The sequence below is a fragment of the Dipodomys spectabilis genome, unplaced genomic scaffold (assembly GCF_019054845.1).
Source record: "Dipodomys spectabilis isolate Male_0828 unplaced genomic scaffold, ASM1905484v1 ptg000112l, whole genome shotgun sequence".
In the NCBI taxonomy this organism is placed as follows: domain Eukaryota; kingdom Metazoa; phylum Chordata; class Mammalia; order Rodentia; family Heteromyidae; genus Dipodomys; species Dipodomys spectabilis.
Window position 1 is genome coordinate 2,228,753 of NW_024870789.1, and position 26,690 is coordinate 2,255,442.

Below are 26,690 nucleotides of genomic sequence, written 5' to 3' on the forward strand. Positions count from 1 at the left end.
CTAATGTTCTTTCCTGATCTGTGTCCTTACCTAACCTGAATCATTCCCACCTTTCACTTCTGCATCCCAGCCAAGTTTTTTTTTTTATTAGTATAAATTATACAAAGGGGGGGTTTTGATATTTCTGTGCACATAATGAGCTTTGATCCAGTTCACCCCCAATATAGGACTTTTTAATCTGGTTTGTTGGGATCTGATACAGAAACTGTCCAACCATAACTGCCTGTAACTTTTTTTTTGGGTCCAGTCGTGGGGCCTGAACTCTGGGCCTGGGCACTGTCCCTCAGCTCTTCAGCTTAAGGCTAGCGCTCTACCACTTGAGCCACAGCGCCACTTCCGGCTTTTTTCTTTTTGCTTATGTGGTGCTGAGGAATCGAACCCAGGGCCTCAGGCATGCAAGGCAAGCGCTCTACCACTGAGCCACCTTCCCAGCCCAACTGCCTGTAACTTTTTTTTGTTTGAGACAATCTTGTTATAATAGTCCCAGCTGGCCTTGAAATCCCAGGCTTGTCTTGAACTCATGACTTCTTCTGCCTCAACTTCCAAGTGCTGGGATTGTAACATGTGTCACCATGTCAGGCAACAGCTTATTTTCTGCAGTCTCTTAACAGGAAACCATGCGACAGCGAGCCTTTTGAGTTAACAGCCTTTCTGAAGAGTGACTGGGTAACCACTTCAACACCGCACCAATGTGATCACGCTTTCCTCTGTGGGGGAAGTCTACAAAGGAAAATCTCTTTGAAGCTAACACTATTTGCAAAGTTTACTCCTGAAAAACACAGTATAGATTACATTTTCCTAATATCTAGTGGATCATAGGAAAAAGGTCTGGCTCATGGATTCTCCATTTACTCCTAAATTACCTTCTCTAATGGGATTTTCTCTTACCTTTCTTCCCTATTCCCTAGCCCACTAGTGTTCAGCCAAAGAAAAGGAACAGGGAGAAAGGAAAGGAAGCCAATGGACAGGGAAGAGGGATGGAGACAAGGCATGTGGAGATTCAGACATGAAAAACACAAGAGGGACAGCAGCTGACAGTCCAGTCACTACAGTACTGAGGTGGCCAGTGTCTTACATGAATTACAGATGAATTAGGAACATGTTTCTGCTTTTGAGTGGATCAAAAAAGTATTTGGGGAGGGCGTCGGGAGCTCATGCCTGTAATCCTAGCTACTCAGGAGGCTGAGATGTTGAGTATTGTGGTTCAAAGCCAGACTGGGTGGGAAAATCCATCAGACTCTTATCTCCAATAAACCACCAGAAAACTGATAGTGTTGTTGTGACTCAAGTAGTAGAGCGCTTGCCTTGAGCTGAAGAGCTCAGGGACAGTGTCTAGGCCCAGAGGTCTCAAGCCCCAGGAGTGGAGGGGGGAAAAAAGTACAACAGAATATGTGCATCTGTCTTCATTGTATTCCTTACCTGGTGTGTGTAAAATCTGAGGATGCCTAGCCTATCTCACCCCCTTTAAGGCTGTAGACACAGAAAAGAACAACTAAGACACTGGGTGGTCAGCTCTTACATTGTCTTGTTTCAGATGACCCCCAAAAGCCTGAATGTCTCCATTCATTGTCCTAAACCTGCAGTCACCTTCAATTAGAAACAGAAAGAAAGATCACCCCAGGATGTGAGCACTTGCCACAGGATGGATGGATCATCATGGGAATGGATGATCCCCTCAAGCAATACGGTCTTCCCCAAACCGCTTTCCCCGACCAGTATTAGTCAATCTCCTTTCTCTGCTCTTCATCACTGTTCATCTTTTTTTTTTTGTCAGTCATGGGGCTTGAACTCTGGGCCTGAGCGCTGTCCCTCAAATCTTCAGCTCAAGGTAGTGCTCTACCACTTGAGTTACAGTGCCACTTCCGGTTTTCTGGTGGTTTAATGGAGATAAGAGTTTCACAGACTTTCCTCATGCTGGCTTTGAACCTCGATCCTCAGATCTCAGCCTCCTGAATAGCTAGGATTACCGACGCCCAGCACTACTCATCTCTTTAACTGCATCTTGCTGGGCTGGACCTGTCTTGTTGTAACTCCTAGAGTTGGGCCTCTGGCCGACACCTCTTGTTACATGGAGTCAGACCGCACAGTGTTTGCATGTTGACTAGTTTCTTTCCATGTTGACTTTGGGCTGGGCCCCTCACTTGCTTTGTTACTGACAGGGTTTCCCTGTTTAGCCTTGAGCTTTCAATCCTCCTACCTCAGCCTCTGTGAGCCCTCACACCTTTCCTTCTTGATGTTTTATTTGTCGGTTTTGGGGCCTGAATTCTGGGCCTGGGCACAGTCCCTCAGCTCTTCAACTCAAGGCTGCCCCTCTACCACTTGAGCCATAGAGCCCCATCTGGCTTTTTCTGCTTATGTGGTACTGAGGAATCGAACCCAGGGCCTCATGCATGCAAGGCAAGCACTCTACCACTGAGCCACCTTCCCAGCTCCCTTTTTGATGTCTTATAGTTGCCCTTCCCAACTCACTCTGGTCCACATGCCTACAAAACTCTTGCCCAGTTATTCACCAGGCAGCCTAACGGGCTCCATCATGTGTGTGTGTACGCACCTGTCTTGGGGTTCGAGCCCAGAGCTTGAGTGCTGGTCCTGAACTGCTTTTGCAGTAAGGCTACCTCTCTAGCATTTGAGCCACATCTCCACTTCCGGTTTTCTGGTGGTTAATCGGACAAGAATCCCACGGACTTTCCAGTCCTGGTTGGCTTCGAACCGCGATCCTCACTTCCAGCCTCCTGAGTAGTTCGGATTACAGGGCGTAAGGCCTCCGGCGCAGGGCTGAGTGGTCTCTTATCTTTCTTTATTCTACAATCTTTATTATGCCAGAGACGGCCTCATTCTCTAATTTATCCAGCCCCACTCGCGCGTGCGCTTTCGGGGGTCTCAACACCATTAAGTTCCTCTGCCTCCAGCGCGGGGCCTCCTGAGGCCGGGCAAGGCCGGGCCGAGCCTCCCCGCGGCTAACTGCGCCGCGCACGCCCCGTGAGCCCCGCGGAGGGTCGCGTCGAGCTCCCGCGCGCCGGAACCGGAAGCGGGGAAGACCGGGAAGCGCGTGTTACCGGCGCGTCGCCCGGCATCCTCGAGGGAGGTCCTCGTTCCCGGCCCCGCGGGCGTCTGGGCTTCCTTCACTCCACCTCACCCCACCTCGGCGTCCGTCCTCAAGCTGTCCAGTGCCGGAAGTGACGCAATGCGTGCGCGACGCGATGCGTGACGTATCTGCGCGCGCCGGGGGTGGGGCGGAGGCGGGGCGCGAGGGGGGGGCGGGGACTGGAGACACCACAGCTACTCGAGCGACGCCGTGAGAGCGGCGGTCCGGACCCCGGTGAAGCGGCGGCCAGGTTCGGGGCGAGAGGGGCCGGGGGCCGGGGGCCGGGGGCCGAGGGCAGGCTCTTACCCCGGGAGCGGGGCAGGAACGTCTCGGGTGCGGAGTGCTGGGTGTGGGTCCGCCCGTTCCCCCGAACGGCCCGGTACGCGGCGGCGCCTCCTGCCGCCCGGGCGGCCGTTGTCCGAGCGTCTCCTCTGGGCCGGCGTCTTTCCGGGGCCGGGGTCTCCCCGGGGCCCGCGTCTCCCTGGGACCTTCGTCTCATCGGGGCCGCGGTCTCCTCGGGACCCTTGTTTCCTCGGGGCCTTGGTACTTGTAGACGAGTTGTGCTGGGTCCGTACGTCCCGGCGGGCGCGCAAGTTTCCCGGCGCCGTCGAGTCGCTCCGCCGAGGCCCGCGGAGGCCGAGGGCGCTGTTGGCGGCGGGAGGCGGCCGGGCGGGCCCCGGGCCCCTGCGGAGGCGGGCGACTCGGGGCCGTCGTGGCTGAGTCGGCAGAAGTCCGCTGGCGAGCTGAGCCGTCTGGAGGACACTCGGCAGTGCCCCTCGCAGAAGTGCGGCAGAGACGGAGTCGTGGTTCTCTGGGGGTGGCTCAGAGCTGGTCACCGGTGTCACCAGTGGCCGTGGTTTGAAAATGTGCCCGTGGATGTATATTGGTCGGCCCGTATTGCCTTTGACACGGGACATGAAGTTTTACCAGGGCAAGTTCAAATGGGGAGTAGATTTTGGTTTTTCCCCATTTTTTTTTTTGTAGTAAACCCTGTAAATCCAAATTGCCTTTTAAAAAAAAGCCCTAAGGGGCGACATTGATCAAGATGCATTGACTTGTTGAATTGAAGCCTCGTTGTACAACTGCTTAAAATAATACATTTTTTTAAAGTCCTGATTAAGATTGATAGGCTAAGAACATTTGCTGGAGGTGTGGGAAGATTTGGTTATACCAGCAGTGAATTTGTTGAGAAGTGGCATTAAGCCAGGCACCGGTGGCTCACACCTGTAATCCTTAGCTACTCAGGAAGTTGAGATCAGATAGCTGAATATCGCGGTTCGAAGCCAGCCAGGGTAAGAAAGTCTGTGAGACTCTTACATGTAATTACATACACACACGCACGCGCGCGCTCGGGCTACCAAAAGTAGTGCTGTAGCTCCATTGGTAGGTAGGGTGCTAACCTTGAGCAAAATGAGCTCAGGGAAAGTGCCCGGAGAAGCAAGTGCTGCACTACTAGAGCGCCTGCAGCTGCCATTCGGGTGGTTTTGTGTAAGTGTGTAGATGCTTGTGTAATCTAGCACCGGTGACACATGCTATTAAATGGCTTCTTAGTCCATTTATAAAGTTTTCAGGATAAGAACAAGAGTTTCACAGGTGAGGTCAAACACTATGAAGTCTTATTGAATGCTGGCCTCTGTAGAAAAACACAGAAGCAGTTTATCTGTTATTTATGTAAAGGTCGTGCTTTGAATAAGCTGCACTATTGTTAAATAAACCTGAGAAACAACAGGAGACTTTATATTATTTAGTAATTATTGTATTTAATGTTTGGATAAAGTTCTTTTTTGTTTTTTGTTGGTTGTGGGGTTCGAACTCTGGGCCTGGGTGCTGTCCCTCAGCTCTTCAGCTCAAGGTTAGCCTTCTACCACTTGAGCCACAGCACCAATTCCAGTTTTCTGGTGGCTTATTGGAGATCAAAGCCTTACAGACTTTCCTGCCCCGGCTGACTTTGAACCACGATCCTCAAATCTCAACTTCCTGAGTACCTAGGATTACAGGTGCGAGCCACCAGCACCTGGCTTGGATAAAGTTCTAAAATGCTGCAAATTAGTGAGACTTAAGTTAGCGAGAATTTAAAAAAATGTGAAGTGTTAAGCCTATAGTTCAGTGGTAGAGAACTTGGCTAGCATGCATTTAAAAAAAAAAATAAAAAAAACTGTACCCAATTGTGGGCTTTAACTTAAGGACTGAGCACTGTCCCAGAGCTTTTTCACTTGACTAGCAATACCACTTGAGCCACAGCTCTGCTTCCAACTATTTTTGTAGTTAATTGGAGGACATAAAGAGTCTTGAGGGCTTTCCTGCCCAGTCTGGCTTTGAACTGAGATCCTCAGACCTCAGTCTCCTGAGTAGCTAGGATTATAGGCATGAGCCACCTGCACCTGTCTGAAATTCCTGTTTTTGATGATATTTTTGCTGTTGATACAGTGAAATTTTTTTTTTTTTTTTGTCGGCCGTGGGGCTTGAACTCTGGGCCTAGGCGCTGTCCCTCAGCTCTTCAGCTCAAGGCGAGCACTCTACCACTAGAGCTACAGCGCCACTTCCGGTTTTCTGGTGGTTTATTGGAGATAGGAGTCTCATGGTCTCTCCTGCCCGGGCTGGCTTTGAACCACGATCCTCAGATCTCAGCCTCCTGAGTAGCTAGGATTACAGGCGTGAGCCACCAGCGCCCGGCGATACAGTGAAATTTTTGTGTAGTAGAACTTTTTTGCTTGTCACTAAGAAGAGTAATAGCTGATCATGATCAACTAATTCAGTACAATTAAAAGTCAGAAGCTATCAGGAGGCTGAGATTTGAGGATCGCGGTTCAAAGCCAGTCGAGGAAGAAAAGTCCATGAGACTCTTAAATTAACCACCAGAAAACTCAAGTAGTAGAGTGCTAGCCTTGAGCTGAAGGGCCGAGGGACAGTACCCAGGCCCAGAGTTCAAGCCCCATGACCGGCTTCCTGCCCACCCCCACCAAAAAAAAAAAAAAGGTTAGCAGTTGTTTCCACAGTAATAACTATGTGTTCAAGAAAAGCTAAAGCCAGTCGCTGGTGGCTCATGCCTGTAATCCTGGCTACTCAGGAAGCTGAGATCTGAGGATTGAAGTTCAAAGCCTTGAGAAAAAGAGCTCAGGGACAGGGGCTAGGAAGGTGGCTCAGTGATAGAGCGCTTGCCTTACATGAATGAGGCCCTGGGTTGGATTCCTCAGCACCACATAAGCAGAAAAAAAATCCGGAAGTGGCGCTGTGGCTCAAGTGGTAGAGCACTAGCCTTGAGCTGAAGAGCTGAGGGACAGCGCCCAGGCCCAGAGTTCAGGCCCACGACCGGACCCTCCCCCCCCAAAAAAAAACAAAAACAAAAACAAACCAGCCTGGGCAGAAAAGCTCTCAAGACTCTTATCTCCAGTTAACTGCTAAGAAAGCCAGAGTGGAGCTGTGGGTCAAGTGGAGAGCCTTGAGCAAAAGAGCTCAGGGACTTAGGTAAGCCCTGAGTTTAAGCCCCAAGACTGGCACTAAATAAAAAAATATATAAACAAATGGCATACTGAAGGAATCGTAAATTTACACACAAAAATTTACTTCTGACTTTTCAGGCCCAATTCTGAATCAGTCTTTCTGTCAATTTTTGGCAGGTTTAGGAGGATCTGGGGTTTGAACTCAACACCTTACACTTGAGCTATACCACTGGCCTTATCCTTGAATCTTAAGCATTTTATTTTCCTAGAATTACATACAGCAAGAAGATTGCTGAACCTTTAAGCAGGAAGGTAGCAAGAGTTTTTGAGGTTCTGACTTCTACCCTGTCTAAGTTAACAAATGGTATTGGTGTCTTCTGTGCCAGCCAGGTACCGGACTGCTCAGGAGCTGCTCAGAAATCTTGTGAACGACTTCTGTTCCTCTGTCTTCTTCTTCTTTTTTTTTTTAAACAATCCACTTTCTAACTAACCCAATTCCCACTCAAAATGAATACTCAAAATTGCGTTTATGGTAATTCGATCTGTATTTAAAAGGGCTTTGGGAGAATTTTTACATAGAGGAGATACACACACACATACACACACACAAAATAATTCCCCCATCCCTTTTGTGCTCAAGGCTAGCGCCCTACTACTTGAGCCACAGTGACACTTCCAGCTTTTTCTGAGTTTATTGGAGATAAGAGTCTCGTGGACTTTTCTGCCCCAGCTGGCTTCAAACTGCTATCCTCATATCTCAGTCTCCTGAGTAGCTGGTATTACAGGCATGAGGCAGCACATGAGGATAGATAATTTTGAATGTTTTATTTGTGTAGTCCCTCCCTAATAAATAATTGTTAGAAACATGTAATTTTAGGCATATCTGCTAAGGAAGTGTTTTCCTTTATGTGGCATTTGGAGTACATTAAAAATGCTTTTAGAAATTGAACTCATGAGATGTTTAATAATGGATGAATGTTTAATAATGTCTTCTTGTTATGCTGTAATTTTTAAAAATGAGGCATGCCACTTGTAGCACATCTTGTTCCAGAAAGTTTTCCTAATGACTTGCAGGAATGTATGCAACATACTGTTGCTAACCTGCAGAGATGAGCAGATGAGTTCAGAACTGAGGGAAGATTGAGATGGAAGCACCTCTTCTACACAAAATACCAGACTGAAGTATTTGCCGTTTGTTAAGGGGCCTGGCTTTTCAGCAGCAGTTCAGAGAGTTAATCGTTTACATGGTTCAGTAACCATAAGAGAAAAAACAATCTCATTTTCCCTTGGATTCTCAAAGATTCCATGTAGGAGAGGTTCCTCAGCTACACCCTTCGGTAAAGATAATGGATGTTGTGTTATGATCAGTGTTTTAGTGGGATTCCTGGCCTTACTGTGTAGGCTGGTGATACAACATCAGCATTTAACTCAGTAAAGTGAGTTCTTTGCTGCACAATAATATAATCTGAGCTTCTAGGTCTTAAAAATGAGTAAGGATCTGCTATAGATTATCTGGATGAATAGGTGGATTACACTCTTTGAAGCTACCTTCAGGAAACATTTTGTTCCTCTGTAGAGCCTCTGCAATGAATTTGTCAGGAGTGGGCTTAGCTTGTACTTTCTGACAAGTTCTTCCAGTACCTCTAAACACAGAGCCCTATGTTTTAACTGGCATACTTTATCCTGGGGGCATTTGAAGGAAAATCAGCTTCCCTCCATAAATAGGCGCAGGAGTACCACACTTTCGGCCTAAAGCTAGATTCCAGAAGTAGGTCTTGGTATTTAGTTCCAACATAGAGGGCATTAGTTTGAAAATTCCAGGCATACAACCAACCTTCCTTCCTTCCTTCCTTCCTTCCTTCCTTCCTTCCTTCCTTCCTTCCTTCCTTCCTTCCTTCCTTCCTTCCTTCCCTTTTGTGTGTGTGTGCGCCCATGTGTGCGTTTGTGTGCATGTGCATGTGCCAGTACTAGGACTGAGCTAAGGACCTGAGCACCATCCCTGAGCTTTTTCACTCAAGGCTAGGGCTCTACCACTTGAGCCACAGCTCTATTTCTGGCCTTTTGGTGGTTATTTAAAAAGACAAGAGTCTCATGGACTTTTCTGTCCCTGCTAGCTTTGAACCATGATCCTCAGCTTTCAGCCCCCTGTGTAGGTAGGATTACAGCATGAGCCACCAATGTCTAGCAGGAAATTTACTTTTAAGATGAGAATGGGGGGCTGGGAATGTGGCTTAGTGCTAGAGTGCTTGCCTAGCATGGATGAATCCCGGGTATGATTCCTCAGTAACAGGAAAAGCTAGAAGTAGTGCTGTGGATTAAGTGGCAGAATGCTAGCCTTGAGCAAAAGAACCTCATGGACAGTGCCCAGGCCCTGAGTTCAAGCCCCAGGACTGGCAAAAAGAGAGGGGAGAGAGAGAGAGAGGGAGAGAGGCAGGGAGAGGGAGAGAGAGAGAGAAGGAGGAGAGAACGGGTCCATTTATCTTACAACTGTCCAGTACTAGTTTTTAGTTCTGGTTTCTGGCCAAACTGATGAGCTGTCCTTTCAAGTAAGAATAGTTCATATTTACCTACCACTAATACAGGCTAGGCCTAGAGTTAATAGAGTCCATTATTATTCACCTGACTTAATAAACAATGGGTGGAGCAGTTCTTTCCTAAATATAGTTATGTAATAATATCTGGTTTCTTAATTACATTTCCATAGAGCTTTTGGCATTGTTTTTAAATGCATTCCTGAAAAATGAGTGGAACTTGTGACTAAAGTTTGGAACAGGCTATTATAAGGGGAAAGTAAATAAAAATTATAAAAACCAACTTGTAGCAAATGAAATAGATTGATTTATATACAGCACAGTCTTTGTACACTTCTTTCTCTCCCTCTCTCCTCTCCCCCTTACTCCTCTCCTCTTCTCTCCCCTCCCCTCCCCCTTAACAAGTCCTAGGGCTTGAGCTCAGAGCCTGGGCTCTGTCCCTGAGCCTCTTTGTGCACAAGGCAAATACTCTACCATTTGAACCAGAGCACCACTTACCGCTTTTTCTGTTTATGTGATCCTGAAGAATTGAACCCAGGGATTCATGCATGCTAGGCAAGCCCTTTACTGCAAAGTCACATTCCCAGCCCTGAATAACTTCTTAAAGAAAGAGGTATGGAAAAATTTAGCACAGGGACTAGGGATGTTGCTCAGTGGTAAAGAATGTGCTTTGCATGTGCCAAGCCCTATGCTCTATGCCTAGCACCACACTAATAAGAAAGAAAAGCTGGGTACCAATGGCTTATACCTGTAGTCCTAGTTATTCAGCAGGCTGAGATTGAAGAATTGCTGTAAGTGGAGCTGTGGCTCAAGTGGTAGAGCACTAGCCTTGAGCAAAAAAGCTTGGAGAAGGCACCCAGGCTTAGTTTAAGCCCCATACCCAGCACAAAGAAAAAAAAATAATCAAAGTCAAGTTTTTAGATAATATACTTGGCTCCCGCTATAACACTTCGGATTTTTTTTTTTTTTTTTTGTGCCAGTCCTTGGGCTTGAAATCAGGGCCTGGACACTACACTGTCTTTGAGCTTCTGTGTTCAAGTCTCTACGACTTGAGCCATGTCTGGCATTTTGGTAGTTAATTGGAGATAAGAGTGGCACTGACTTGCCTGGGCTGGCTTTGAACCATGATCCTCAGATCTCAGCCTCCTGGGTGGCTGGGATTACAGGCAAGAGACACTGTTGCCTGGCCTGGACTGTTTTTTGTTTGTTTTTAGTCAGTCGAGGGACTTGAACTCTGGGCTTGGGCACTATCCCTGCACTCTTCAGCTCAAGGCGAGTGCTCTACTGCTTGAGCCACAGCACCACTTCCAGTTTTCTAGTGGTTAATTGGAGATAAGAGTTTCACAGACTTTTCTGCCCCGGCTGGCTTTGAATTGCGATCCTCAGATCTCAGCCTCCTAAGTAGCTTGGATTACAGGCGTGATCCACCAGTGCCCAGCTGTTTGTTTGTCTTTTGCTGGTCCTGGAGCTTGAACTCAGAGCTGGTGCTCCATCCCTGAGCCTCTCTGTTCTCAAGGCTGGCACTCTACTACTTGAGCCATAGCACCACTTCCAGACTTTTCTGTTTATGGGATGCTGAGGAATTGAACCCAGGGCATCGTGCATGCTAGGCAAACACTCAACCACTAAGCCACATTCCTAGTCCATAAATTCAGAGTTTTGAAGTGAAGATTCTCAGATTCTAACCAAAAGCTACCTAATCAGATGGGATTTCAGGCCTAACCAGTCTAGGTCCAAACACAGCCAATAAATGGTGGCTGTGTGTTTTATGTCAGTGGAATGTAGTACCTTAATTGTCCAGTAAGGCTTCACCTTTCTTGGGGTGGAGGTGCTTCTGGGGACTGAATCTAGGGCATCATACTTACTGGGTGGTGCCCTGCTACTGATCTATACCACTGGGCAAGTCTGTACACTTATTTCTTCTGTTGGGTTAATGATGATTAAAGTATTCAAAATCTCCAATAACGTCTTTTTTTTTTTGGTCTGGTGGTGGGGCCTGAGCTCTGGGCCTGGGCGCTGTCCCTCAGCTCTTCAGCTCAAGGCTAGCGCTCTACCAGTTGAGCCACAGCGCCACTTCTGGCTTTTTTCTTTTTGCTTATGTGGTGCTGAGGAATCGAACCCAGGGCCTCATGCACGCAAGGCAAGCACTGTACCACTGAGCCACCTTCCCAGCCTCTCCAATAACTTCTTATATATCCAATTATACTCATTTTTAAGTACAGTTGCTAGTGCAGCCAAGTAGAACATTTTACTTATGTATTTTATGTTTTAGAAAACTGTTCTCAAAATCCTCATAGTATCAAGCTGTGCATGGTGGTTCATACCTGTAATCCTAGCACTGATGAGGTAAGGCAGCAAGATTGTGAATTATAGGCAAGAAGGGGTTACACAGTAAATTCAAGGACAGCCTAGATTACACTGTAAGACCCTGTCTCAAATAACCAAGGAAGAGGGCTGGGTATGGTGGCACATGTCTGTAATCCAAGCTATTTAAAATGGAGCTCTAGAAAGTAGTGGTTCAAGGTCAGCCTGGGCATGGCAGTGCTTGTGATCCCAGTGAGCTGGGTATATAGGTAGGTAAATGATGTATCAATAACAGCCAGGGATAGAGATGTGGTTCAGTGGTAGGGCATTTACCTAATGTGAGGAAAGTCTTATATTCTATCCTAGTTCTGCAACAATAGCTGTACCAGCAAAAATAAAACATAACATATTCAGTCAATTGTCACTTCTTAACAAATCTTAACTCAAGGTTTGTTTACTCTTTTGTATTGCTCATAAGTCTCTTGTGTCTGTGTACGTCAATCTACTAAGGGAAGACTACAGCAAAGTTAAAACTAACAAACACCTGGGGGAAAAAAGACAAAACAACCAACCTTTATAGGTAGAGACTGCTTTATGGATTGATATTTGCAGTTTGCTCTGTGTGTGTGTGGACTTGAACCCTGGGTCTGGGACTGACCCTTAGCTCTTCAGCTCAAGGCTAGCACTCTACCTACCACTTGAGCCACAGGGCTCAGAAAACTTCCAGTTTTCTGGTGGTTAATTGGAGATAAGAGTCTCACAGACTTTCCTTCTTAGGTTGGCTTTGAACCACGATCCTCATATCTCAGCCTCCTGAGTAGCTAGGATTACAGGCATGAGCCACTAGCACCCAGCAGTTTGCTGTTATTTTAGGTAGAGTTTAAGAGAAATAACCTTTTTTGTTGGGTGGTTGTGGGCTTGAACTCTGTGGCCAGGCTGTCCCTCAACTCTTCAGTACAATTCTACCATTTTAGCCACAGCACCACTTCCGGTTTTTTGGTGGTTAATTGGAGATAAGAGTCTCATGGACTTTCCTGCTCAGATTGGCTTTGAACTGTGATCCTTAGATCTCAGTCTCCTGAGTAGCTAGGACTTGCCCAGTGAGAAATAACTTTTTTTTTTTTTTTTTGTCGGTCATGGGGCTTGAACTCTGGGCCTGAGTGCTGTCCCTTAGCTCTTCAGCCCAAGGCAAGCGCTCTACCACTTGAGCTACAGCACCACTTCTGGTTTTCTAGTGGTTTATTGGAGATAGGAGTCTCACGGTCTTTCCTGCCCCGGCTGGCTTTGAACCATGATCCTCAGATCTCAGCCTCCTGAGTAGCTAGGATTACAGGCGTGAGCCACCAGCGCCCGGCTGAGAAATAACTTTTTGCTGGGTACTTACGGTATAAACTAGAAGGGAAGGTAGAGAATGCTGGAAAGTAGCCTGGAGCAAACAGGTTATTTAACACGTGATGCTGAGCTGTTAGCCTGGGCAGTGACATGCTAGATGAGAGTCATAATTTGCTCAGCTACAGGGGGTGTGATTCAGTACAATGGAAGATTGTCTGAACTCATTTCTTAAGAATGCTGCTCTGCAACATTAAATCCTACCTCATGTTGGGTGTTGGTGGTGATCATTTGGAATTATTTGGGATACTTGGTTTTGTTACATTTAACAACAGGCACATTGATTCTTTGTGTGATGTTAAAAATTGGTAAAACTTGGATACAAATTTGAAACAATAAATCTGATTAAAGTTGTGGTGCCTGGGCTGAGAAGGTGGTTCAGTGGTAGCTTGCCTTGCATTCATGAGGCCCTGGGTTCGATTCCTCAGTACCACATAAACAGAAAAAACTGGAAGTGTCGCTGTGGCTCAAGTGGTAAGAACGCTAGCCTTGAGCTAAAGAGCTGAGGGACAGCGCCCAGGCCCCAAGTTCAGGCCCCACGACCTACCAAAAAAAAAAAAAAGTTGTGGTGTCTTCACTGTGTGCCTATGTGTGTCTGTGTGTTTGTGTCTGTCCTGGGACTTGAATTCAGGGCCTTACACTCAGCTTTTTTCCTAAGACTCTACTACTCATTTCCTCTCTAAGCTTTTTGCTAGTTAATTGGAAGTAAGTTTCATGGACTTTTCTACTCTGACTAGCTTTCAACCATCAACCTCAGCTCAGCTTCCTGAGTAGCTCGTATTACAGGGGTGAGCCACCTGCCCCTGGCTGATGCCAGAATATGCATAGTTAACTTCTGCCAATAAATACTAATAAAAATGGTTCATCTTCTTAGGGAAATACATAATAAAACAAGAAACAAGGGCTGTAGATGTAACTCAGGAGTAGTGTGCTAGCTTCCTATGCTAGTGGCCCTGGGTTCAGTCCCCACACCACCACAAAACAAAGAAAAGAAAGAAGCCAGTATGCTAGCAGCCCCTTACTCATCAGACTGGCATGGGAAGGATTACAGGAGTCCAGAAGTTTGAGGCCAGCCTGGGCAAGATAAGATAGCAAGACTCTATTTTAAAATTAATAATAATAATAAAAATAGGGGGCTGGGAATGTGGCTTAGTGGTAGATTGTTTGCCTAGCATGCATGAAGCCCTGGGTTCAATTCCTCAATACCATATAAACAGAAAAAGCCAGAAGTGGTACTGTGACTCAAGTGGTAGAGAGCTAGCCTTGAGCAAAAGAAGCTAAGGGACAGCACGTAGGCCCTGAGTTTAAGCCCCAGAACTGGCAAACAACAACAACAATGGAAGCCCAGTGCTGGTAGCTCACACCTGTAATTCTAGCTACTCAAGAGGCTGAGATCTGAGGATCATGGTTCAAAGCCAGCCCGGGCAGGAAAGTCCATGAGACTCTTATCTCCAGTTAACTACCAGAAAACTGGAAGTGGCCCTGTGGCTCAAGAGATAGAGCGCTAGCCTTGAGCTGAAGTGCTGATGGACAGTGCCCAGGCCGCAGAGTTCAAGCCTCATGACTGACCAAAAAAAAAAAAAATCATCTACTCTTTGACATCCCATTTCTGAACCATTCACTGTGTGTGTGCGCGCATGCATGTGCATGTGCCAGTCCTGGGGGTTGAACTCAGGGCCTGAGCATCGTCTCTGAGCTTTTTTGTTCAAGGTTAGTGCTCTTCCACTTGATCTGCAGCTTCATTCTGGTTTATTTTTTTTATTTGTTTGTTTGGTGGGTAAGAGGAAATGAGAGTCTCCTGGACTTTCTTGCCTGAGCTGGCTTTGTACCATGGTCCTCAGTTCTCAGACTTCTGAGTAGCTAGGATTACAGGCATGAGACACCAGTTTTCGCTTTTTTATTGTTTTGTTGGTCATAGGGCTTGAACTCAGAGCTTGGGTTCTTGAGCTCTTTGCTCAAGGTAAGTGCTCTGCCTCTTTGGGCCATAGCACCACTTTCTGTTTTCTGGTGGTTAATTGGAAATGAATCTCCCAGATTCTCCTGCCCTGGCTGCCTTTGAAATGTGCTCCTCAGATCTCAGCCTACTGAGTAGCTAGGATTACAGGCGTGAGCCACTAGTGCCTGGCTTCGTTGACAGTTTTGAATAGACTATGTCCTTGTCCTACAGAGCTGTCATATATTTAGTCTTTTTTTATTAGTACTATTTCTAAAGTATAATAAAATGTCTCATAGTTAGCTCTAAATATTTTTTCCATTCTCTTTTTGCCTTTCTATTTTGGTTACAGGTAAGGCCTTTTTTAAACTAGATGGGCTTTTTTTTATTTACATACTCAAGTTTCATTTCCTTCTTCATTTTCCTGAATCTTGTAAGCTTTAGGTAATTCTTACCTCCGTGGAAGTCTCATCTCTGTGGGACTTTTTTAACTATAATTTTAGTTCTTTAAGTTTTTAAAAACATTTAACTCTTCAAGATGCCTATAAAACTAATCTTGTATGGTAAGTTGCTAATTATTCTAAAATTGACTTTAGAAAACTTTGGCTTTTTGTTTGTTTTTGTTGATCAGGGCTTGAACTCCAGGCCTGGGTGCTGTCCCTAAACTCTTTTGCTCAAGTCTAACACTCTACACTTTAAGCCTACTTCCGGTTTTGAGTAGCTAATTGGAAATGAGAATCTCTCGGGGACTTTTCTGCCCAGGCTGGCTTCGAACCTTAATCCTCAGATCTCAGCCTCTTGAGTAGCTAGGATTACAGGAGTGAGCCACTGTCACCCATCTCTTAACTTCTTTATTTTATTTTTTTTATTGTGAAAATACTGTACAGTGGGGTTACAATTACATGAGCAAGGTAATGAGCACATTTCTTATCAAGCATTGTTGCCTCCTCCTTTGTTTTCCCTTCCCATTTCTCCCCCCCTTAACTTCTTTTATATTAAATTACCTTATGTGCTTCAGTTTGTTTGCAGAATACATTTCAGAAAAATTAAGTTAATTTAGAGAAAAAAATCTTGCCCAGTGCTGCTGGCTCATATCTGTAATCCTAGCTACTAAGGAGGTTGAGATCTGAGGATTGCCATTCACAGCCAGACTGGGCCGGAAAAGCCATAAGTGGCGCTGTGCCTCCAGTGGTAGAGCAGTATCCTTGAGCAAAAGAAGCTCAGAGACTGGGTGCAGGCCATGAATTCAAGCCTAGTACAAGCAACAGCAACAGAATTCTTGCTTATTCTTCCTGATGACACATGCAATCATTTTGCTAGTTTTAAAAAGTCTTTTGTAAAAAAAAAAAAAAAAAAAAAAAAAAAAAAAGTCTTTTGTATTTTATTATGTATTTTATTTATGTATTTATGTATTTTATTTGTAGTAAACCTTTTGGAACGCTTGCCGTTTTGATAATACATAATGCTGATTTAATATTGTGTCTTGGTATGTTTTTACATTATTTATATCCTTATATATCTTTATATCTCAAGTGTTTTTTGTTTTTTGACAGTACTGGAGTTTGAGCTCAGGTCCTCACAGTTGCTAGGCAGGTACTCCACCCCTTGAGCCATACCCCCGACCCGTTTTACTTTAGTTACTCTTCAGATAGACTCTTGGTTGCCCTGACTTGACTCAGACTTCAGTCCTCCTCTTCAAGCTTCCTGCATAGCTGTGATAACAGGCGTTCATACCATACCAGCTCTTGTTTCTGTTGGGATGGCACTTGCTATTTTTTTTTTTTTGCCTGCCCTGACCTCAATCTGTAATCCTCCCAGTCTCTGCCCCTTCCCAGTCTAATCCCTGTAACTGGGCTTCCAGAGGTGAGCCACAGGGCTGGTGCCTGCCTCTCAATATTTTTATGTAGGTCACATAATTTTCTCACTAAAACATTTTCTTGATTTTTTTTTTAATATCTTGGACAGGATCTCTTTTTATAGTTTCTAACTTGTTGCTTGTCTAAGGGTTCCATAGATTTTTACAGCCATATATTTTGCTTATAGACATGACTTCAGTAGCTTTTAGATTAATTCCTTAGTGTTAATAGTGTAGATGTATTGTTTATTTATTTTGCTGGTGCTGGGGTTTAAACTCAGGGCCTGGGTGCTGTCCCTGACCTTTTTTTTTTTTTTTTTTGTCCAAGTTTAGCACTCTACCACTTGAGCTCCTATTTAGCTTCCTCCCTTTTTTTTGGGGGGGGGGGGGCGGGGGGATCCAGTCATGAGGCCTGAACTCTGGGCCTGGGCGCTGTCCCTCAGCTCTTCAGCTCAAGGCTAGCGCTCTACCACTTGAGCCACAGCACCACTTCTGGCTTTTTTCTTTTTGCTTATGTGGTGCTGAGGAATCGAACCCAGGGCCTCATGCATGTAAGGCAAGCACTGTACCACTGAGCCACCTTCCCAGCCCCCCCTGCTTTTTTTTTTTTTTTTTCCATTGACCTTCTTGCCTGGGCTGGCTTTGAATTGATCCTTTGATATCAGCCCTCCTAAATAGCAGGGACTTACAGGTGAGAGCCACTAACATTGGCTGATTGAAACTCGAATGTTCAAGGCTTTTGCTCATTTAAAAATTCTGTAGGTATGAAACTAAGGGGTTACTTAGAGGAGAGAAGAGAAAGATGGAAGGGAAAAAGAAGATAAATAATTTTGCCATACAGGTATAGGTGGCTGGGCACTGGTGGCACACACCTGTAATCCTAGCTACTCAGGAGACTGAGATCTGAGGATCACATTCCAAAGCCAGCCAGGGCAGGAAAGTCTGTCAAATTCTTACCTCCAGTTAACCACCAGAAAACCAGAAGTAGCACTGTGGTTCAATGTGGTTGAGTGCTAGCCTTGAGCCAGAGAGCTCAAGGACAGCACCCAGGCTGTGAGTTCATGCTCCATGATGGACCAACCCCCCCAAACAACAACAACAACACAAAACAACCAAAAGCTGGCCACTGGTGGCTCATGCCTGTAATCCTAGCTACTCAGGAAGCTGAGATAGGAGGATCATAGTTAGAAGCCAGCCCAGGCAGGAAAAACGCTAGAAGAAGTGTGTGCCTTAAGTGGTAGAACACTAGCCTTGAGCACAAAGACACTCAGGGACAGTACCCAGGCAGAGTTCAAGCACCAGGGGGCAAAAACAACAACAAAAACAAGTTTAATGAAAACATAAGGAAAGTCAAGGCAAGCTATTGGTCAACAGGGGAAAGAGAAATAGACTGTCCAAGTGGGTAGGGTGAAAGAGATTAGATTAACCAGGGGAATGGAAAGTTTATACTGTTGAAGTAGATTATTTGCAACTATGAAAATGGAACAATGAATCCTGCTGCAATTTCTTTTGGAAGGGGGAAGTAGACCAGGGATGAGGTTGAATACATTGTAACAGTGTGGTAATAAGGCCAGGACATTCCTCCCCTATAACTAAGGTAAGCTAATGAATAGTTTGGTAGATTTTGATTGGCTGTTTATCACATTCTATGGTTGAGCCCAGGTGAGATGTGCTTTCTTGATTTTTCTCTCCCCAATTTCTCTTGTGCTTTTTGTTCCTTGGGGGTTTATCTTTTATTTCATCTATTGAGACAACTTGAACTTCAGTTACTCCTCTTGATCATGTATTTCCACAACTATCTGCACAATTGGGGCCAAGAAGTGGAAAGACGACAAGTGTAGTTCTCTTCTCTAGTGGTGGGTTTCTGTGGGCTCTCTGTCAAATCATTGCTGTAGTCACCACATGGTTGGCTGATGGTGAGAAAGTGTGGTAGTTGATAGAAAGGTGTCATGTACTCTGAATGTTTAGACCCTGAGCCGTTAGTGGAGCTGTCCTTGTGCCCTAGTCCTCATTTCTGGATTGACCCAGTTATACTGGAGCAGGAAAGTAATCTCTCCACAAGCTCAGTGATATTTTCTGCTCATCCTGGGGCTTGAACTCTGGCCTAGGCATTGCCCCTGAGCTTCCTTTGCTAAAGGCTAGCTAATGCTCTACCACTTGAGTCACAGCACCATTTCCAGTGATACTTTATTTAAAAACATTTTTTAGGTTTTTTTCCTATTTGGTTGTTGTTATAAAGGTGATGTACAGAGGGGTTACAATTACATAAATATGATAAAGAGTACCTTTCTTTTTGGACAATATCACGTCTTTTCTCTCTGGTTTTTTCCTTCCATTCCACCCACAAGTTGTATAGCTCATTTTCTCAGTGATACTTTAAATCTCAGTCTTCCTTCCCTACTCCTTTTTTGCTTTTGAACGTCCTTAAAAATAGTGCTCAGGGGCTGGGAAGATGGCTTAGTGGTAGAGCACTTGCCTTGCATGCCTGAGGCCCTGGGTTCGATTCCTCAGCACCACATAAGCAAAAAGAAAAAAGCCGGAAGTGGTGCTGTGGCTCAAGTGGTAGAGCGCTAGCCTTGAGCTGAAGAGCTGAGGGACAGCGCCCAGGCCCAGAGTTCAGGTCCCACGACTGGACCAAAAAAAAAAAATAGTGCTCAAAGCGTATCTTTCAGATGTAACTGGACAGTCTATGAAGCCTTTCTCTGTATCTGCTGATACCTGTGCGTACCCTCTCACCTTGTTTTTGTTTTATGCATAACTTCCTTCTTGGGGGTTACTCTGTGTCTATATACCTTAATACTCCGGCAAAGATTATTTGTGCCAACACAGCTGGAATTGTCCTCCGGGTAAAACTTCTGCTTGGACCAGCAGGACTATGTGAATATGGGGAGGAAGGCCACCTCGGGAATGTGAGGGGGAGGGCCTGAAGTCGGAGTACATCCTGTGTCTCCCACACATGCACCCACCAGCAGAGGGGAATCGCTTCTGAGGAGGGCGATTCATTGTCTTCCTTACTTTGTCATGCTAGAAGACAGACGATTATTAGTCAGCTTTCCATCACTTTGACAAAGATGGCATATAAAGTGGAAGGTTTATTTAAGCTTTCAATTATGAAGCTGTCAGTTGATGGTCAGGTGACCTGTGGTGAGACTACACATCATGGCTGGAATGTGTGGTGGAGAAAGAGCAGGGGACAAGCTGGGTGGCAGTGGCCCACACCTGCAATCCTAGTTACTCTGGAGGCTGTGATCTGACGATCACGATTGAAGCCAGCAGGGGCAGAAAAGTCCCCGTGAGACTGACTGATCTCCAGGTAACTACTCTACTCAAAAACTGCAAGTGGCGCTATGGCTTAAAGTGGTAGAGCAATACCTTTAGTAAAAGTCCCACCAGGGACTACCGCCACCACCACCACCAACAATAACAGAGCCAGCGCAGGCTCTCCATGACCTCGCTCTGACTGGCCACCCCACCTCCTCCCAGTTAGTGCCACAGGCATAGGCCTGTGAGGAATTGTCAGGGTCCAAACTACAGAATTTCTCAAGTCTTGAGTTTTACAATGGAGATCTTACCATGCCATTCCCATTCCATTTCAGGGGCTTTAGTACGTACTCTATGGGCTGTAGTTTTAAAGTCATCGTCATATGACTTGTTACACCTAACATCTTCCATTTACGTCTAACTTCTTCCATATCCCTTATGTTCCATTTACTTTCCTGGCTTGCAGCTTTTGTGACTGGAGAAATGTCCTCTCTTTTACATAGTCTTTTTTTTTGTACATTTTTTATTGTAAAAATACTGTACAGAGGAGTTACAGTTACATGAGCAAGGTAATGAGTAATTTCCTATGGAGCGTTGTTGCTTCCTCCTTTGTTTTTCCCCTACCATCCCTTCCCTCCCACCTCTACAACTTACCCGCCCCTCCAAAGTTGTAAAGTTCATTTTCCACATAGTATCTTGTGCATCTCATTGTTACAACCTGTATCCCTATTTAAGCATTTTGTTTTCTCCCTTTCCCTCTTCAAATTAGAGAAGTGTATATACAAGATGCAGGGCACTGACATCAAATACAGTGAAAACAGGGGTTATACCATGAGGGAGGAACATACAAAGAAACCAAAAAATCACATGGTACATTATAAATATGTTAGAAACAATAGCAAGAAAGAAAAAAAGTGTGTCCCTATCTTGGGGTTCATTTCGCTTAACCTCATCTTATATGATCATATATACCTTTTGACCTTTTCTGCTTGTCCTTCAGATGTATTAGTTATTGCAAATAAGGGAAACCATGGGACCTATGTTTCTTTGGGCTGGCTTACTTTATATAATTTTTTCCAAGTCTTTCCATTTCCTAACAAATGAGGCAATGTCATTCTTTCTGATGGAGGCATAGAATTCCTGTGTGTGTGTGTGTGTGTGTGTGTGTGTGTGTGTGTGTGTGTGTGAGAGAGAGAGAGAGAGAGAGAGAGAGAGAGAGAGAGAGAGAGAGAGAGACCACATTTTCTTGATCCATTCATCTACTGAGGGGCATCTGGGTTGGTTCCATATCTTAGCTATTGTAAATAATGCTGCGATAAACATAGTTATGCGCCTTGTGGGATTGCTGGGTCATAGGGGAGCTCTATGTGGAATCTTTTTTTTTTTGTCGGTCGTGGGGCTTGAACTCTGGGCCTGGGCGCTGTCCCTCAGCTCTTCAGCTCAAGGCGAGCGCTCTACCACTTGAGCTATAGCGCCACTTCCGGTTTTCTGGTGGTTTATTGGAGATAGGAGTCTCACGGTCTTTCCTGCCCGGGCTGGCTTTGAACCGCGATCCTCAGATCTCAGCCTCCTGAGTAGCTAGGATTACAGGCGTGAGCCACCAGCGCCCGGCATGTGGAATCTTTTGAGGTACCTCCATACTGCTTTCCAAAGTGATTGAACAAGTTTACACTCCCACCAACAATGCAGTAGGGTTCCCTTCTGGCCACATCCCCTCTGGCGTCTATTATTAGAGTTCTTGATTATAGCTGTCCTAACTGGAGTGAGGTGGAATCTCATTGTTGTTTTGATTTGCATTTTCTTTTATGGCTAGAGAGGTTGAGCATGTCTTCATGTGTCTATTGGCCATTCTTATTTCCTCTTCAGAGAAGTTTCTCTTTAAGTCTTTAGCCCACTTATTTATTGGGCAGTTGTTTCTTTGAGGATTTGTTGTTGGGGGATTTAATTTTTTTAGATATTATATAATCTTTTTTAAGACCCTTGAAAGTTCAATTCCAGGCCCCTTAAGATCTGGTGTCTGTCCCCTGCCTCCCTCCCACCCCCCATTCTCTCCAAGTCACAGTAACCACAACTCCACACATGCCTAGTACTTTCTGTGTTTCAGTACTCTTCCGTCTGCTGTGCTTCTGGTTTTAAGCTTCATAAGCTTCTGTCCACTCCATCACCAGTGGCACTTCATAAAAAGTTGTAAGTTGCATGAGTGGTAAAGTCCTCTTGATGTGGGGCTTAATTTTGTAGTTTCTTAAATGCATGTGAGAGTGCCACCTTTTTCTGTGTTGTTCTGCAGTTTACTTTTTGTGAAGAAGAATGAGGACTATTTGAATAGAAATTGTTGGGTAGCAAATTACATACATTTTAAATGATGTAGAAGAAAAGAAAACTGACTTTGGAGCTTGTTAAGGTGTTATTTCAGACATTAGCTCTTTATCTTTAGATAAGTGTCTCACTCCTTTAAGCTTTTGTTTCTTCAGCTGTGAAGTAGGGACAGTAATTCCTTAGCTTTGACCAGAGTAGACCTCATAGTTTGCATAGTAGTTTCTCCTTTTTCTTTTTCTTTTTTTGGTCGGTTGTAGGGCCTGAACTCTGGGTCTGGACACTGTCCCTCAGCTCTTCAGCTCAAGGCTAGTGCTCTACTACTTGAGCCACAGCACCACTTCTGGCTTTTTTATGTGGTGCTGAGGAATCAAACCCGGGGCCTCATGTATGCGAGGCAAGCACACTACCATTGAGCCACCTTCCCAGCCCAGTTTCTCCTTTTTCTAAATCAGTTTTTTCTCTTCTGTATGTCAACAGAACCTCTGCCTCTGTTTTCATGTAGGGTCAGTAGAGGTGGGGAACAGAGCCTCTCTCTGTTCTCTAGTTCTTCAGTGATTCTTGTTTACTCAGTCTAACTTCAGCATCTATTTTATGGTAGCAGCAAGAAAAAAATAGGCTTTGATAAAAATGAATCTCTACAACATTGCTAAGATCCAGTTGACTATCAAAGGTAATGGAGACCTTGTTATATTCAACCTATCAATCAGATTAGGAAAGAGCTTTGCAGAAAACCCAAATTATTTTCCTAATGGTCTAATAAGGAAACCCGAAGTTTTTTGTTTTAATTATCAACTCAAGATGCACTTTCCCCCCCTTTTGATTGAAACAGCTTTCTAGCTTCTAGAAGCCCTGAAACTTGTGTCAAATCTTCGAGACCCATTCACATGAAGGCTGAGTACAAAACCTCTCTGTCTTCAGTGCCAATCCAAAACACACCTTGGGCTCCCTTGTACATTTTGGGGGAAGGCAGAGCCACTCCTCAGGATGCTTCTATAAACAGCACACACGGAAACAGTCTCTTCTAACAGTGGAATGTATCTTTTTTTTTATTTGATTTTTTCATTGTTATTATAAAGGTGATGTACAAAGGGCTTATAGATACATAAGTCAGGTAAAATGTAGTTCCCTCCCATCTCTACCCATAATTTGTATAGCTCATTTTCTACATAGAGTCTACTGAGTACCACTGCTGCATTTGTTCACCCTTTGTCCCTCCATTTCTGTGTGGAATGTATCTTTGAAAAAGCAAAGAAGTGTGGGGGAAATTTTCTAGGTTGAGCTATGCACATGGATGATTTCCTTGGGAAAAGATATAGTGATTGAAATTTGTACTTCACGATGTGAGTTTGCAAGTGATGTATATAAGCATTGTAGTGTTCTTAGCTGAGTTTCAGTGGCTCATGTTTATAATCCTACCTACCCAAGACATTAAGATCTGAGGACTGTAGATTGAAGCTAGCCCAGGCAGAAGGATCCATGAGACTCTTACCTATGATTAACCACCAAAAGAAAAAAAGGCAGAAGTGGAGCTGTGGCTCAAGTGATACTGCACCACCCTTGAACAAAAAAGCTAAGGGATAATACTGAAGTCTTGAGTTTAAGCCCCAGTATAGGCACAGAAAAAAATATATATGTATAATTTTGGAATTTTTGTTTTGTTTTGTTTTTTTGGTGGTTGTGGGGCTTGAACTCTGGGCCTGGGCACTTGTCCCTCAGCTCTTCAGCTCAAGGTGAGCGCTCTACCACTTGAGCTACAGCGCCACTTTTCTAGTGGTTTATTGGAGATAGGAGTCTCATGGTCTCTCCTGCCTGGGCTGGCTTTGAACCGCGATCCTCAGATCTCAGCCTCCTGAGTAGCTAGGATTACAGGCGTGAGCCACCGACGCCCGGCTGGAATTTTATTAATCTTACCTGGGGTTCATTATTTTCCGCTTGCCTGTTTTTTGTTTTTTTTCCTAGCACCTACATACTTTTGGAAATTGCTCTAAATTTCACTTTTCTCAGCTGATAAAATGAGGATGGCATCTGCTTTGGCTTTTGAATGATTAGATGAAATACCCATCCCAATTTGGAGCACCCAATTTGGTGGGTGGTGACAAATAATAGTTTTTGTTAGTCTCTGAGTTACTGAGGGCCTTGAATGCCATATTAATGATCAAACTATTCTGATACCTTAATTACACTCACTTCTGTGGTAAATGTACTATGTGAAGATGAAGTGTTCACTTTCATGAAACTGAAATGAAGTTGTCTTTTTGAGCCAAAAACATTTTGTACTGGAATATTTAAGAAAGGAAATTGTCCCTCTGGTAGCAACCATGAGGATCCATTCCTTTATTTTTTTATTTTTGTCCGTAATGGGGCTTGAACTCATGGCCTGGTGCTATCCCTGAGTTCTTTTTTTTTTTTTTTTTTTTTGGTGTCAGGTCATGGGGCCTGAACTCTGGGCCTGGGCGCTGTCCCTCAGCTCTTCAGCTCAAGGCTAGCACTCTACCAGTTGAGCCACAGCGCAACTTCCAGCTTTTTTCTTTTTGCTTATGTGGTGCTGAGGAATCGAACCCAGGGCTTCATGCATGCAAGGCAAGTGCTCTACCACTGAGCCACCTTCCCAGCCCGTCCCTGAGTTCTTATGATCAAGGCTAATGCATTACACTTAACCCACAGCTCTACTTCCCCTACCCCCACTTTGGTAGTTAATCAGATAAGAGTCTTACAGACTTTCCTTCCTAGGCTGGCTTAGAACCATGATCCTCAGATCTCAGCCTCTTGAGTAGTTAGGATTACAGGAGTGAGTCACCAGTGCCCAGCCAAATGTAATATATATATATATATATATATATATATATATATATATATATATATATATTTTAAGTAAGGATAAATGGGCCAGGCGCTAGGATTAGCTACTCAGGGGACAAAGCTGAGGACAGAAAGTTGGTGAGTCTCTCATCTCCAGTTAACCAGCAAAAAACCAGAAGTGGAGTTGTCACTCAAGTGGTAGAGCACCAATCTTGAGCAAAAAAACTGAGAGCATAAGACTCTTGAGTTGAAGGTCCAGAATCAGCATATATATGCACACAAAATTTTATTCATTTATTAAACCGTGTTGTTAATGTACATTTGCCATCTTGGCTGTTTTTTGGTATATGGAAAGTAGTCTTAGCCGCTGCAATGCCATCCTGCTTTCTATTGCTAAGAGTTTGCTTTAGACCTCATGTAAGAGGAATCCTGCAGTGAGTGTCTTTTTGTGAGTGGCTTATTTTATTCAGTAGCGTGTCCTCAAGGTTCACCTTATAACATGAGTTTGGATTTGCCAAGGTTCTGCAGGCTTACCAGGTAATATGCTGCCTCACTGCATTTCTTCTTTCCTGAGGCCAGTAAGTGCCATAGAGAGAGAGAAACAGGTTGCTGAGTTACATAATCATTCTGTTTAAAACTTTTTTGGCATTACTGGAATTTGAACTGGGAGGTCTCTGACTTGTGAGGCAGGCACTCTACCTCCAACCCATGTCCCAGCCCCTGTATTTTTCAGATTGTGTCTCACTTTTTTCCCAGAGACTGGTGTCAGACTGAGATCCTCTTTTGAATGTCTCCTGTATAGCTGGATTATAGCTATATGTCACCACTCCCAGTGTATTTGTGGAGATGAGTCCCCCAAACTTTTTGCTCAGGTTGGCCTTGAACTGCTCTCAAGTATCTAGGATTACAAGTTTAAGCCATTGTGCCTAGCTAGCTAGCTAGCTAGCTTGCCTGCCTGCCTGCCTGCCTCCCTTCCTTCCTTCCTTCCTTCCTTCCTTCCTTCCTTCCTTCCTCTCTCTTTCTCTTTCTCTCTCTCTCTCTCTCTTTTTTTTTTTTTGGTCGGTTGTGGGGCTTGAACTCTGGGCTTGGACACTGCCCCTGCACTCTTCAGCTCAAGGCAAGTGCTCTACCACTTGAACCACAGTGCCACTTCCGGGTTTCTAGTGGTTTATTGGAGATGAGCGTCTCATGGACTTTCCTGCCCGGATTGGCTTTAAACTGTGATCCTCAGATCTCAGCCTCTTGAGTAGCTAGGATTACAGGCGTGAGCCACTGGCACCAGACTCTCTCTCTCTCTCTCTCTCTCTCTCCCCCTTCTCTCTCTCTCTCTCTCTTTCTTTCTCTCTCTCTCTTTCTTTCTTTCTTTGAATTCTGGGTCTAGGTACTGTCGAGTCTCACTGAGTTTCCTGCCCAGGCTGGCTTTGAACTTCTATCTTCAAATCTCAGCCTCCTGAGTACCTAGGATTACAAGCGTGAGCCACCAGTGCCTTTTTTAAGAGATGAGATATTGCTATGTTGCACAGGCCACTTTGAACTCTTGCATATAAGTGATCCTCCTGTATGCCAAGTAGCAGGGACTGTGAGCACACACCCCAAACTCAGATCTTATTTACATAGAACTTTTTTTATATGCCAGTAGTGAGGCTTGAACTCAGGGTCTTGCGTTCTTGCCTGTTTCCTCCACCCCCTGTTCTTCTAGCACTTGAGCTATACTTCCACTCTAATTTTTTTGAGGACTAGTCATGCTATGTTTATGATGGCTGTAGCACTTTACATC

At 44.8% G+C, this 26,690-nt stretch overlaps 1 protein-coding gene across 5 annotated transcripts in view; it reads left to right on the forward strand.

The window, feature by feature from the left end:
- Positions 1 to 3,261: 3,261 nt before the first annotated feature.
- Rabgef1 (RAB guanine nucleotide exchange factor 1) overlaps positions 3,262 to 26,690 on the forward strand; it is a 39,487-nt gene continuing 16,058 nt past the window's right edge. For 2 of the 5 annotated variants that reach the window (XM_042688072.1, XM_042688075.1), the window contains exon 1: positions 3,262 to 3,335. The gene's annotated coding sequence lies outside the window, so the exon portion shown is untranslated. Of the gene's footprint in view, positions 3,336 to 15,162; positions 15,246 to 26,690 lie in introns of those variants that run through there. The other 3 variants (XM_042688071.1, XM_042688074.1, XM_042688073.1) reach the window with 2 other exon arrangements.